The sequence below is a fragment of the Oncorhynchus mykiss genome, chromosome 26 (assembly GCF_057628025.1).
Source record: "Oncorhynchus mykiss isolate SJ-2025 chromosome 26, ASM5762802v1, whole genome shotgun sequence".
NCBI classification, from domain to species: Eukaryota; Metazoa; Chordata; class Actinopteri; order Salmoniformes; family Salmonidae; genus Oncorhynchus; species Oncorhynchus mykiss.
The window spans coordinates 30,524,287-30,540,000 of record NC_143047.1 but is presented as its reverse complement, the minus strand read 5'-3'; the positions used below and the strand labels follow the sequence as shown (position 1 = coordinate 30,540,000).

The 15,714-nt window shown below is 46.5% G+C and overlaps 1 protein-coding gene across 1 annotated transcript in view; it reads right to left on the bottom strand.

Moving 5' to 3' along the window:
• The window catches only part of LOC110506127 (protein unc-13 homolog C), a 301,686-nt gene that overhangs the window by 195,813 nt on the left and 90,159 nt on the right, over window positions 1-15,714 (bottom strand). The gene's annotated exons all lie outside the window — the stretch shown is intronic.

Below are 15,714 nucleotides of genomic sequence, written 5' to 3'. Positions count from 1 at the left end.
CTGTAGACCAGTCCTGGTACAGTATATGAGTTGATAGTTGTCTGTAGACCAGTCCTGGTACAGTATATGATCTGATAGTTGTCTGTAGACCAGTCCTGGTACAGTATATGAGTTGTCCTGGTATAGTGATGGACTAGTGATAGTTCTAGTACAGGAAGGAGTACAGCAGAGTTGTAGCTCCCTGAAACAGTACTGCTGTAGTATTGGAGCTGATTAATGTTTCTCTGTCGATGGGAGATATGGTTAGAATCAGACTCAACTGTCTGGACATTCTGTTCACCAACACATTTCCTCTCTTATCTTAATGACTTTACAGATAGATAACCCACTGCTCACAGTGTGTGTTTGTATTGCACGCGCAAGCACAAACACACCCGTGCGTACATCTCTGGGCAACATGAAAAGTCGTTTTGATTAATATAATAGGGTGTGTTAAAATTAAGCCTGTCCCTGGCAGCTCTGAAATAATATGGCTTCAATTATTCAACAACCTGCAGTGTAGCGTGTGTTGTGTGTGTGTGTGTGTGTGTGTGTGTTTGCTTGCTTGCTATTATGTACTCTAGACGTAGCTCATTCTAATATTTCTACTTCTGTACATTATATTTTAGTTATACTGTTTATACACACCACATATTTATATACTGGATTCTTGACATAGCTTGTGTGCGTGTTTGTGTATGTCTGTGTGTGTTTGTTCTGTGTGTATTTGGTGTGTGTGCGTGTAATGACTAGGGGGAGAGCTCGATTAAAACCGGTTAAGCGTAAACTCCCTGATTTTGGGGACTTTCGTTATTAGTTAATTGTTTTATCAAGGTACTGTGCTAATAAATCAGCCTCTGCTAAGCCAATTTAGGACAGTTTTGGCTGATACCCATGTTTCCCTGCTTAAATTGAGTTTGCCTCACTAGACTCTAAGGTTTCGGATTAGACTCGGGGCTCCCGAGTGTCTCAGCAGTCTAAGGCACTGCATCTCAGTGCTAGAGGCATCACTACAGACCCTGGTTTGATCCTGGGCTGTATCACAACTGATCGGGAGTCCCATAGGGCGGTGCACAATTGTCGCAGCGTCATCCGGGTTAGGGGAGGGTTTGGATGGGGTAGGCTGTCATTGTTAAGTAAGAGTTTGTTCTTAACTGACTTGCCTGGTTAAATGGGAAGTCCTGCTTACACTTTTATTCACTGCTCAGACTGACAGTCAATCTGACACGTCATATACCGCATAGGAAAGCTAAGAACCTTAAGATGGTGCCAAAGAGGATGGCTGATGTTTTTCATGCCTGTACCCAATTGTGCCATTTGTTCATTTTTCTTGCATTGTTTTTAACTTATTTTTTAACTTATTTTGTACATAATGTTGCTGCTACCATCTCTAATGACCAAAAATAACTTATGGTCATCAGAACTGGGATTACTCACCACGAACTGGAAGAAGCTTTTCCTTTCACGAGTCTGACGAGAAAGAAATACTGCTCTCCCGGGAACAGGCCCAGATCCCCGTCATTTGCGTGAAGAAAAGACGGAGGGAAAGAGGCGGCGAGCGAGTAAACTCCCACTGCCATCAATTCTACTTGTTAATATGCCATCGTTGGATAATAAAATTGATGTTCTACGATTGCGATTATTCTACCAACGGCACATTAAAAACTTTAATATCTTATGTTTCCCCCGAGTCGTGGCTGAATGACGACACGGATCATTTAGAGCAGGAGGGATTTTCAATGGACCTGCAGAACGGAGAAGCTACGTCTGGTAAGATGAAGGGTGGGGGTGTGTGTATTTTTGTCAATAACAGCTGGTGCTTGATGTCTAGTATTAAAGAAGTGTCGAGGTTTTGGTCACCTGAGGCAGAGTACCTTATGATAAGCTGTAGACCACACCTAGAGACTTCTCATCTATATTATTCAGAGCCGTCTATTTACCACCATTGACCGATGCTGGCACTAAGACCGCACTCAACTAACTCTATGAAAATGCTCATCCAGAAGTGGCGCTCCTAGTGGCCGGGGACTTTAATGCAAGCCAACTTAAATCAGTTTTACCACATTTTTTACCAGCATGTCACATGTGCAACCAGAGGAAAAAAAAACTCTAGACCACCTTCACTCCATACACAGTGATACATACAAAGCTCTCCCCCGCCCTCCATTTGGCAAATCTGACCATAATTCTATCCCCCTGATTCCTTCTTACATGCAAAATCTAAAGCAGGAAGTACCAGTGACTCTCTCAACATGGAAGTGGTTAGATGACATTGACTACAGCTCAGCGTTCAGCACCATATTGCCCACGAAGCTCATCACTAAGCTAATGACCCTGGGACTAAAAATCTACCTCTGCAACTGGATCCTGGACTTCCTGACAGGCCGCCCCCAGGTGGCGAGGGTAGGCAACAACACGTCTGCCACACTGATCCTCAACACTGGGGCCCCTCAGGGGTGTGTACTGCGTCTCATCCTGTTCTCCCTGTTCACCCATGACTGCGTGGCCAAACACGGTCTGAAGCTGACTGTTTACCAAGGGGTCTTTGTGTGTCGTCCCTGCTGTAGTGTGTGTGTGTGTGTGTGCAGAGGGGCTGCAGTGGTCTGTCTTACTGTAGAGATATGAATAATGAAACACAACTCTATGCAAAATGAAACAGGATCCTCTATGCAATGTATTCCCAGTGTGTGTGGTCCTGCAAGTGCATGGGTGTTTGTGTACTATATACCGTTGTGTGAAGGGCATTGATGAAGGTTGTGTATTACCAATGCATCTCCCTGCTCATCTATATTCACAATGTCAAACAACACATTGTTAGAGGTGGTAAAATAGCAGGTATATTGTACATCCATCGTAAAGCTGAGGGTTAACCTACCGCCCTCTGAGAATATCTGCCTTTAGCAATACAGGCTTTCCTTGGTCTGTGGGACAAACCAACCAGAGGCCAACATGTATACTCAATGCTGTAATCCATTCATTTAAGTTCACATTTAAATGAACAGTTCTCTCTGGTAGAATAGATTTCAACTCAATGAGGATCACCTCATTGGGTCCCTTGTAGCTCAGTTGGTAGAGCATGGTGCTTGCCAGGGTTGTGGGTTCAACTCCCATGGTGGGCTAATATAAGAATGTATGCACTCACTACTGTAAGTCACTCTGGATAAGATTGTCTGCTAAATGACTAATAAGAAACCCTGTATAAATAAAGGTTATATATGTGTTAAAGCTGAGGTCTGCCCTTACTGAGATCTGCCTTTCATCATACTGCCTTCTTTGGGTTGGGGTCAAACACCAGTAGAGGTCAACATGTTAATCTAAACTTCTCTTAAAAAATCTGCCTTTCATCATACTACCTGCTTTGGGATGGAGGATTAACCACCAGCAGAGGTCAACATAGGGAATATAAACAGCTCAGCGTTCAGCACCATATTGCCCACGAATCTCATCACTAAGCTATTTTATGATTATTGTGTCTAGCACCAGCAGTACATCCTTGAAGAAAAGCTGAATAAACCAACTAAGTGATATTGGCAAGAGCAGTGTGTGGGTCTTTCTTTTCTTCAAGGACTTCATTGAATTATTCCCAAGCACCTACAACAAGCCGACTCAAAGTGCATTTCCTATTTTCAATCAGGAAGCATTGGGTTTCGTGACTGGCTCCGTAACCCCTCTCTTCAATGGAAAGATAGTGTAAAAATACTGAAAAGATACATACTGTCTTTCTTTGGGCTGTGGGACTAGCACAGACCAAAATGTATATTCCTAACAAGTGTTATTTAATATATCACTTAAATTGAAGCATATCTATTAAAGTGGACAGGGGTAAGGACCAGTACACCCTTGACAAAGCACTGAGTCGAAACAGTTTCTATTCGTGATACCTGGCTCTGTAAACTCAATCAATTTATTAACTATTTAGCTTGAAATCAATGTTTCTCTTCTCTGTGTGCTCTCTCTCCTTTGTGAAGGATTATGGGTCTACATACATTGTTTGAGATTGAAGCCTCTCTCAAACATCTGAACCCCTCTACTTTGACTAATTTGATATTTGGGGACATAGGGTAACTAAATCACCAGCACTATAGTAGCATGCTAATCATACACTCTATATTCACAAGAATCCCTTCCTCTAGGGCGAATCTCAAATCAAATCCTCCCCCCCTGTAGTGCATAACTTTGACCAGAGCCGTATAGGGCTGCCTGCCACACTATGGTGCACTGCACAGGGCATATGAGCGTGTGATTTTGTTTCACCAGTGTGTAACCAACGGGGAATATCAGTACTGATTCCAGGAGAACTAGCAGTACTGTACCAACCATGATCAGTATTCCAAACTGGGATGACTGTTTTACCAGCAACAAACCAGTTCAAATGGCACCCCATATACTCATATAGTGCAATACTAAAAGAGGTACTAGTACTAAAAGTAGAGCACTATATAAGGAATAGGGTGCCATTGGGACACACATGAACTCTCTCAGATGCTGTATCACTCATCTGGATGGCAATCACAGGCCAACAGATTGTTTACACATCTGGACAAACAGACAGAGAATCAACACAGTAGGAAACAGTTCAAACACCTAAAGGAGACAATAACAGACATGGGGACAAACATCCCTAATATCCAATAAGCAAAAACAACCAATTTGTTGACTGGCTCACCGGAGCGAGACGGGATTATTTGTTTCGGATTTTACCCTTTTTTTCCGATCTTGTCTCATTGCTGCAATTCCCCAATGGACTCGGGAGAGGCGAAGGTCGAGTCATGCGTCCATCCAAACCATGTCCCGCCAATCCACGATAAGCTAAGTAAAGCACCCCCCCCAGCCAAGCCTCCCGGTAACCCAGATTACACTGGGCCAATTGTGCACCTCCCAATGGGACACCCGGTCATGGCTGGTTGTGACACAGCCTGGGATCAAACCCGGGTCTGTAGTGACACTTCAAGCACTGCAATGCAGTTCAAAGACCGCTGCACCACTCGGGAGACCTGCTAGATGGGATCCTAACCAGTAACCCTCTAACTAGATCACTGATTATATTTAAGTGTATAAATTAAATTAAACTGGAGCCAAGAGGAATTTTAACCAGTAACCCCTTAATTTGGCCTTAGCGCATCCGATCAGCTACACATGTGATAAGACTATCAGTGTGTGTGTGTGTATGGTATGACTATACATGAGACTCATGGTGTGTTGTAACAGACAGGCAGACAGAGAAACACATCCGTGCTAATGTGGTGTCCTCACAGTGCTGAACATACACTTCAGTTCAACAGTTAACGTGGTGTCCTCACAGTGCTGAACATACACTTCAGTTCAACAGTTAATGTGGTGTCCTCACAGTGCTGAACATACAGTGCTTTGCGAAAGTATTCGGCCCCCTTGAACTTTGCGACCTTTTTCCACATTTCAGGCTTCAAACATAAAGATATAAAACTGTATTTTTTTGTGAAGAATCAACAACAAGTGGGACACAATCATGAAGTGGAACGACATTTATTGGATATTTCAAACTTTTTTAACAAATCAAAAACTGAAAAATTGGGCGTGCAAAATTATTCAGCCCCCTTAAGTTAATACTTTGTAGCGCCACCTTTTGCTGCGATTACAGCTGTAAGTCGCTTGGGGTATGTCTCTATCAGTTTTGCACATCGAGAGACTGACATTTTTTCCCATTCCTACTTGCAAAACAGCTCGAGCTCAGTGAGGTTGGATGGAGAGCATTTGTGAACAGCAGTTTTCAGTTCTTTCCACAGATTCTCGATTGGATTCAGGTCTGGACTTTGACTTGGCCATTCTAACACCTGGATATGTTTATTTTTGAACCATTCCATTGTAGATTTTGCTTTATGTTTTGGATCATTGTCTTGTTGGAAGACAAATCTCCGTCCCAGTCTCAGGTCTTTTGCAGACTCCATCAGGTTTTCTTCCAGAATGGTCCTGTATTTGGCTCCATCCATCTTCCCATCAATTTTAACCATCTTCCCTGTCCCTGCTGAAGAAAAGCAGGCCCAAACCATGATGCTGCCACCACCATGTTTGACAGTGGGGATGGTGTGTTCAGCTGTGTTGCTTTTACGCCAAACATAACGTTTTGCATTGTTGCCAAAAAGTTCAATTTTGGTTTCATCTGACCAGAGCACCTTCTTCCACATGTTTGGTGTGTCTCCCAGGTGGCTTGTGGCAAACTTTAAACGACACTTTTTATGGATATCTTTAAGAAATGGCTTTCTTCTTGCCACTCTTCCATAAAGGCCAGATTTGTGCAATATACGACTGATTGTTGTCCTATGGACAGAGTCTCCCACCTCAGCTGTAGATCTCTGAGGTTCATCCAGAGTGATCATGGGCCTCTTGGCTGCATCTCTGATCAGTCTTCTCCTTGTATGAGCTGAAAGTTTAGAGGGACGGCCAGGTCTTGGTAGATTTGCAGTGGTCTGATACTCCTTCCATTTCAATATTATCGCTTGCACAGTGCTCCTTGGGATGTTTAAAGCTTGGGAAATCTTTTTGTATCCAAATCCGGCTTTAAACTTCTTCACAACAGTATCCCGGACCTGCCTGGTGTGTTCCTTGTTCTTCATGATGCTCTCTGCGCTTTTAACGGACCTCTGAGACTTTCACAGTGCAGGTGCATTTATACGGAGACTTGATTACACACAGGTGGATTGTATTTATCACCATTAGTCATTTAGGTCAACATTGGATCATTCAGAGATCCTCACTGAACTTCTGGAGAGAGTTTGCTGCACTGAAAGTAAAGGGGCTGAATAATTTTGCACGCCCAATTTTTCAGTTTTTGATTTGTTAAAAAAGTTTGAAATATCCAATAAATGTCGTTCCACTTCATGATTGTGTCCCACTTGTTGTTGATTCTTCACAAAAAAATACAGTTTTATATCTTTATGTTTGAAGCCTGAAATGTGGCAAAAGGTCGCAAAGTTCAAGGGGGCCGAATACTTTCGCAAGGCACTGTACACTTCAGTTCAACAGTTAATAAACCCTAATAATACACACTACACAGCCCGACCTGTACTGCTATCATTTGGCCATAATGTGTGTATATGTACAGTGCCTTGCGAAAGTATTCGGCCCCCTTGAACTTTGCAACCTTTTGCCACATTTCAGGCTTCAAACATGAACATACAAAACTGTATTTTTTTGTTAAGAATCAACAACAAGTGGGACACAATCATGAAGTGGAACGACATTTATTGGATATTTCAAACTTTTTTAACAAATCAAAAACTGAAAAATTGGGCGTGCAAAATTATTCAGCCCCTTTACTTTCAGTGCAGCAAACTCTCTCCAGAAGTTCAGTGAGGATCTCTGAATGATCCAATGTTGACCTAAATGACTAATGATGATAAATACAATCCACCTGTGTGTAATCAAGTCTCCGTATAAATGCACCTGCACTGTGATAGTCTCAGAGGTCTGTTAAAAGCGCAGAGAGCATCATGAAGAACAAGGAACACGCCAGGCAGGTCCGAGATACTGTTGTGAAGAAGTTTAAAACCGGATTTGGATACAAAAAGATTTCCCAAGCTTTAAACATCCCAAGGAGCACTGTGCAAGCGATAATATTGAAATGGAAGGAGTATCAGACCACTGCAAATCTACCAAGACCTGCCGTCCCTCTAAACTTTCAGCTCATACAAGGAGAAGACTGATCAGAGATGCAGCCAAGAGGCCCATGATCACTCTGGATGAACTGCAGAGATCTACAGCTGAGGTGGGAGACTCTGTCCATAGGACAACAATCAGTCGTATATTGCACAAGTCTGGCCTTTATGGAAGAGTGGCAAGAAGAAAGCCATTTCTTAAAGATATCCATAAAAACTGTCATTTAAAGTTTGCCACAAGCCACCTGGGAGACACACCAAATATGTGGAAGAAGGTGCTCTGGTCAGATAAAACCAAAATTGAACTTTTTGGCAACAATGCAAAACGTTATGTTTGGCGTAAAACACCATCCCCACTGTCAAACATGGTGGTGGCAGCATCATGGTTTTGTCACGCCCTGACCATAGTTTACTTTGTATTTTCTATGTTTTGATTGGTCAGGGTGTGATCTGAGTGGGTATTCTATGTTTCATGTCTTGTTTGTCTATTTCTATGTTCAGCCTGATATGGTTCTCAGTCAGAGGCAGGTGTTCGTCATTGTCTCTGATTGGGAACCATATTTAGGTAGCCTGGGTTTCACTGTGTGTTTGTGGGTGATTGTTCCTGTCTATGTGTTTTTCACCAGATAGGCTGTTTTAGGTTTTCGTTACGTTCATCACGTTCTTTATTTTGTGGTGTTTGCATTAATTCGTGTTTTACGTTTGTTCATTAAAACATGGATCGCAATCTACACGCTGCATTTTGGTCCGACTCTCCTTCTCATACAGAAAATCGTTACAGAATCACCCACCCCAAAGGGACCAAGCAGCGTGTCAACAGGCAGGAGCAGCGCGAGGAGATGCGCAATAAGGATTTCTGGACATGGGAGGAAATCCTCGACGGGAGAGGACCCTGGGCTAAACCAGGGGAGATTAGCCGCCCAAAGGTGCAGCGAGAGAAGAAACAACAGGCGCAGCCCAAAGAGGAGTACAGTATGGAGTATACGACTTGGGAGGAGATCGACAGGTGGGCGGCCGACCCAGGGAGAGTGCCGGAGCCCGCCTGGGATTCGATGGAGCAGTGCGCGGAAGGATATAGGAGAATGGAGTTTGCGAAGCAAGCAAGGCGGCGCGGACGGAGGCCCCATAGTCACCCCCAAAAATGTCTTGGGGGGGGGCTCAGGGAGAGTGTGGCAGAGTCAGGAGCCAGACCTGAGCCAACTCTTCCTGTTTATCGTGAGGAGCCAAGGAGGAGACCAGAACCAGAGCCGGTGTTGGAGGTGAGCGAAACAGAGACTGTGAAGGAGTTAATGGGGAAATTGGAGGAGAGAGAAATGAGGGAGTTGCTGTGTTGGTGCATTTTGCATAGAATTCGCCTGACGGAACGTGTCAGGGATTTGATGGCACCTGGGTTAGCGCTCCATACTCGTCCTGAGGTCCGTTTTAGTCGGCTGGTGAAGTTGGTTCCAGTCTCACACATCAGGCCTCCTGTGCCCATCCCTAGCCTTGCACGTCCTGTGCCAGCACCACGCATCAGGCCTACAGTGCGCCTCGCCTGTCCAGCGCTGTCGGAGCCCTCCTCCTCTCCAGCGCTGTCGGAGTCTCCCGCCTGTTTAGCGCTGTTAGAGCCTTCCTTCTCTACAGCGCTGCCGGAGTCTCCCGCCTGTTCAGCGCATCCAGAGCCTCTCTTCTCTACTGCGCTATCGGAGTCTCCCGCCTGATCAGCGCAGCCAGAGCCTCTCTTCTCTACTGCGCTATCGGAGTCTCCCGACTGTTCAGCGCAGCCAGAGCCTCTCTCCTCTCCTGCGCTGCCGGAGTCTCCCGCCTGTTCAGCGCAGCCAGAGCCTCTCTCCTCTCATGCGCTATCTGAGTCTTCCGCCTGTTCAGCGCAGCCAGAGCCTTTCTCCTCTCCTGCGCTGCCGGAGTCTCCCGCCTGTTCAGCGCAGCCGGAGCCTCTCTCCTCTCCTGCGCTGTCGGAGTCTCCCGCCTGTTCAGCGCAGCCAGAACTGCCAGTCTGCATGGAGCAGCCTGAGCTGCCCGTCTGCAAGGAGCTGCCAGCCTGCAAGGAGCTGTCAGTCTGCATGGAGCAGCCTGAGCTGTCAGTCTGCATGGAGCAGCCTGAGCTGTCAGTCTACATGAAGCAGCCAGAGCTGCCAGTCTGCAAGGAGCTGCCAGTCTGCAAGGAGCTGCCAGTCTGCAAGGAGCTGCCAGTCTGCAAGGAGCTGCCAGCCTGCAAGGAGCTGTCAGTCTGCATGGAGCTGCCAGTCTGCAAGGAGCCGCCAGAGCTGCCTGTCTGCAGGATGCCGCCAGAGCTGCCAGTCTGCAAGGAGCCGCCAGAGCTGCCAGTCTGCAAGGAGCCGCCAGAGCTGCCAGTTAGCATGGAGCAGCCAGGGCCGCCAGTCAGCATGGAGCAGCCAGTCAGCATGGAGCTGCCAGTCTGCAAGGAGCTGCCAGTCTGCAAGGAGCTGCCAGTCTGCAAGGAGCTGCCAGTCTGCATGGAGCTGCAAGTTTGTATAGAGCTGCCAGTCAGCAAGGAGCTGCCAGTATGCATAGAGCTGCCAGTCTGCAAGGAGCTGCCAGTCTGCAAGGAGCCGCCAGAGCTGCCAGTCTGCAGGATGCTGCCAAAGCTGCCAGTCTGCAAGGAGCCGCCAGAGCTGCCAGTTTGTAAGGAGCCGCCGGAGCTGCCAGTTTGTAAGGAGCAGCCAGGGCCGCCAGTTAGCAGGGAGCAGCCAGGGCCGCCAGTTAGCAGGGAGCAGCCAGGGCCGCCAGTCAGCATGGAGCAGCCAGGGCCGCCAGTCAGCATGGAGCAGCCAGAGCAGCCAGGGCCGCCAGTCAGCATGGAGCAGCCAGAGCAGCCAGAGCTGTCAGTCAGCATGGAGCAGCCAGAGCAGCCAGGGCCGCCAGTCAGCATGGAGCAGCCAGAGCTGCCAGTCAGCATGGAGCAGCCAGAGCAGTCTGCCAGCATGGAGCAGCCAGAGCTGTCAGTCAGCATGGAGCAGCCAGAGCAGCCAGTCTGTGTCGACCAGTCTCTTCCAGATCTGCCAGTCGTCCAGACTCTTCCAGATCTGCCAGTCGTCCAGACTCTTCCAGATCTGCCCGTCGTCCAGACTCTTCCAGATCTGCCAGTCGTCCAGACTCTTCCAGATCTGCCAGTCGACCAGACTCTTCCAGATCTGCCCGTCGACCAGACTCTTCCAGATCTGCCCGTCGTCCAGACTCTTCCAGATCTGCCAGTCGACCAGACTCTTCCAGATCTGCCAGTCGACCAGACTCTTCCAGATCTGCCAGTCGACCAGACTCTTCCAGATCTGCCCGTCGTCCAGACTCTTCCAGATCTGCCAGTCGTCCAGACTCTTCCAGATCTGCCAGTCGTCCAGACTCTCTCAGATCTGCCAGTCGTCCAGACTCTTCCAGATCTGCCAGTCGTCCAGACTCTTCCAGATCTGCCAGTCGACCAGACTCTTCCAGATCTGCCAGTCGACCAGACTCTTCCAGATCTGCCAGTCGACCAGACTCTTCCAGATCTGCCAGTCGTCCAGACTCTCTCAGATCTGCCAGTCGTCCAGACTCTTCCAGATCTGCCAGTCGTCCAGACTCTTCCAGATCTGCCAGTCGACCAGACTCTTCCAGATCTGCCAGTCGACCAGACTCTTCCAGATCTGCCAGTCGACCAGACTCTTCCAGATCTGCCAGTCGACCAGACTCTTCCAGATCTGCCAGTCGACCAGACTCTTCCAGATCCGCCAGTCGACCAGATTCTCCCAGATCCGCCAGTCGACCAGATTCTCCCAGATCCGCCAGTCGACCAGATTCTCCCAGATCCGCCAGTCGACCAGATTCTCCCAGATCCGCCAGTCGACCAGATTCTCCCAGATCCGCCAGTCGACCAGATTCTTCCAGATCTGCTAGTCGACCAGGATCTGCTGAAACCGCCAGCCAGCCAGGTTCTGGTAGTTTCTACTACCTGCCTGGGCTTCCTCTCAGTGCTGAGCTTCTTCTCAGTGCTGAGCTTCCTCTCAGTGCTGAGCTACCCATCTGTCCCGAGTTACCTCTGTCCCGAGCTGTCCCTCTGTCCCATGTTATCATTGTGGTGGGTAACCTATTTAGGGACGTTTAGGAGGGGGATTAAAACTGTCATGGAGTGGGGTCCACGTCCAGCGCCAGAGCCGCCACCGCGGACAGATGCCCACCCAGACCCTCCCCTATAGGTTCAGGTTTTGCGGCCGGAGTCCGCACCTTGGGGGGGGGGGGGTACTGTCACGCCCTGACCATAGTTTACTTTGTATTTTCTATGTTTTGATTGGTCAGGGTGTGATCTGAGTGGGTATTCTATGTTTCATGTCTTGTTTGTCTATTTCTATGTTCAGCCTGATATGGTTCTCAGTCAGAGGCAGGTGTTCGTCATTGTCTCTGATTGGGAACCATATTTAGGTAGCCTGGGTTTCACTGTGTGTTTGTGGGTGATTGTTCCTGTCTATGTGTTTTTCACCAGATAGGCTGTTTTAGGTTTTCGTTACGTTCATCACGTTCTTTATTTTGTGGTGTTTGCATTAATTCGTGTTTTTACGTTTGTTCATTAAAACATGGATCGCAATCTACAAGCTGCATTTTGGTCCGACTCTCCTTCTCATACAGAAACCTGTTACAGGTTTGAGCCTGCTTTTCTTCAGCAGGGACAGGGAAGATGGTTAAAATTGATGGGAAGATGGATGGAGCCAAATACAGGACCATTCTGGAAGAAAACCTGATGGAGTCTGCAAAAGACCTGAGACTGGGACGGAGATTTGTCTTCCAACAAGACAATGATCCAAAACATAAAGCAAAATCTACAATGGAATGCTTCAAAAATAAACATATCCAGGTGTTAGAATGGCCAAGTCAAAGTCCAGAACTGAATCCAATCGAGAATCTGTGGAAAGAACTGAAAACTGCTGTTCACAAATGCTCTCCATCCAACCTCACTGAGCTCGAGCTGTTTTGCAAGGAGGAATGGGAAAAAATTTCAGTCTCTCGATGTGCAAAACTGATAGAGACATACCTCAAGCGGCTTACGCTGTAATCGCAGCAAAAGGTGACGCTACAAAGTATTAACTTAAGGGTGCTGAATAATTTTGCACGCCCAATTTTTCAGTTTTTGATTTGTTAAAAAAGTTTGAAATATCCAATAAATGTCGTTCCACTTCATGATTGTGTCCCACTTGTTGTTGATTCTTCACAAAAAAATACAGTTTTATATCTTTATGTTTGAAGCCTGAAATGTGGCAAAAGGTCGCAAAGTTCAAGGGGGCCGAATACTTTCGCAAGGCACTTTATGTATGTGTGTGTGTTTATGTTTGAGTGAGTGAGTGATAGTGTGAGTGAGTGATTGTGTGTGTGTGAGTGAGTGTGTGTGTGAGAGAAAAAATGCAGATCATTTTAGAGAGCTGTGTGTGTGTGTGTGTGTGTGTGTGTGTGTGTGTGTGTGTGTGTGTGTGTGTGTGTGTGTGTGTGTGTGTGTGTGTGGTCATGTCTGCCTACAGTGTATCTACAGATATATGCAGTACTGGGCATCTCTCCTCCTTCCTCCACAGTGACTGAATTCCAATGGAGAGATTTTGGACCTAAATGACTCTCTCTTTCTTCACCTGCTCTGTTTCCTTCCTTCACTGCTCTCTTTTTAAATCCCTCCATCCCTGCCAGGCTTTACGGGAATGTTTAAGCTCTCTATCCTTCCTCTCCCTGATCCCTCCATGCCTTCTCTCCCTCCCTTCCCCACTCCCTCCTTCCATTTATCTCTCCCTCCCTCCCATGCAGAGTGCTTTGTAGCGTTACATAATCAGCCTCTGGTTGGATGGTGGTATTTCCAGTGAGAGAACGAGGGCAGGCAAGACAACACAATGGACGTCTTTTATGGGAAACATCCACAGTGGCACAAAGGCAGGCTGTAATATTATGATATAGTCATCCACCACCCTGAGGTTAGCTCCAGGAGAGAACATGTGTGTGTTGATGTTGTGGTGACTAGTGTGTTGATGAAGAGTGTGTCCTGTCTGTAAGTGTGTGTATATGTGTGTGTGTGTGTGTGTGTGTGTGTGTGTGTGTGTGTGTGTGTGTGTGTGTGTGTGTGTTGATGGAGTGTGTGACTCGTTTGTGAGTGCGTTAGACTGAGTTGTAATTAGTGGCTGTATCTATCTCTCTGCTGGGTAATTGCTAAAAACCCCTCAGGCTGTTTCTACAAAGGAAGATTATTATTCAACTTCTACAGTTATAAACTCCTTGTTATAGACCAGCAGGACATTACCTCACTGTTGCAGAACTTGCCTTTTACCAGAACAGATACATGACTGTTACAGACCTGAAGGACATTATCTCTCTGTTAGACAGAACACACTAACTCCTGTAGTGCACCTTAGGGCTGACAGAGGGCCGATATAGGAATCCACTTTGATTAGTGCAGATGAAGGGGAGGAGACAGATTAAATTAGGATTTTTAAGCCTTGAGACAATTGAGACATGGATTGTGTCTGTGTGCCATTCAGAGGGTGACTGGGCAAGACAACATATTTAAGTGCCTTTGAACCAGGCTGCATCACATACAGGCATGATTGTGTGTCCCATAGGGCAGCACACAATTGGCCCAGCGTCGTCCGGGTTTGGCCAGGGTAGGCCATCATTGTAAATACAATTAATTAAAAATACATTGAATGGTAGTAGGTGCCAGGTGCACAGGTTTGTGTCAAGAACTGCAATGTTGCTGTTTTTTTTCATGCTCAAAAGTTTCCCGTGTGTATCAAGAATGGTCCACCACCCATCCGACCAACTTGACACGACTGTGGGAAGCAGTGGATTCAACATAGGCCAGCACCACTGTGGAACACTTTCAACAATTTGTAGAGTCCATGCACCAAAGAATTGAGGCTGTTCTGATGTGTGTTCCTAATGCTTTGTACACTCAGCATATATAGTACAGATATAGAATTGAACATAGTACTGATATATGATTTAACATAGGACTGATATAGGTTTTAATATAGGTCTGATATGGGGTTTAATATAGGGGTGATAAAGTGTTTAATATAGGGGTGATAAAGCACTTAATATAGTGGTGATATAGGAGTGATATAGAATTTAATATGGAAGTGATATAGGATGTAATATAGGAGTGATAAACAGTTTAATATACAGTGGGGAGAACAAGTATTTGGTATACTGCCGATTTTGCAGGTTTTCCTACTTACAAAGCATGTAGAGGTCTGTCATTTTTATCATAGGTACACTTCAACTGTGAGAGACAAAAAAACAAAAATCCAGAAAATCACATTGTATGATTTTTAAGTAATTAAGTTGCATTTTATTGCATGACATAAGTATTTGATACATCAGAAAAGCAGAACTTAATATTTGGTACAGAAACCTTTGTTTGCAATTACAGAGATCATACGTTTCCTGTAGTTCTTGACCAGGTTTGCACACACTGCAGCAGGGATTTTGGCCCACTCCTACATACAGACCTTCTCCAGATCCTTCAGGTTTCGGTGCTGTCGCTGGGCAATACGGACTTTCAGCTCCCTCCAAAGATTTTCTATTGGGTTCAGGTCTGGAGACTGGCGAGGCCACTCCAGGACCTTGAGATGCTTCTTACGGAGTCACTCCTTAGTTGCCCTGACTGTGTGTTTTGGGTCGCTGTCATGCTGGAAGACCCAGCCACGACCCATCTTCAATGCTCTTACTGAGGGAAGGAGGTTGTTGGCCAAGATCTCGCGATACATGGCCCCATCCATCCTCCCCTTATTACGGTGCAGAAAAGCATCCCCAAAGAATGATGTTTCCACCTCCATGCTTCACGGTTGGGATGGTGTTCTTGGGGTTGTACTCATCCTTTTCCCTCCAAACACGGCGAGTGGAGTTTAGACCAAAAAGCTCTATTTTTGTCTCATCAGATCACATGACCTTCTCCCATTCCTCCTCTTGATCATCCAGATGGTCATTGGCAAACTTCAGACGGGCCTGGACATGTGCTGACTTGAGCAGGGGGACCTTGCGTGCGCTGAAGGATTTTAATCCATGACGGCGTAGTGTGTTACTAATGGTTTTCTTTGAGACTGTGGTCCCAGCTCTCTTCAGGCCATTGACCAGGTCCTGCCGT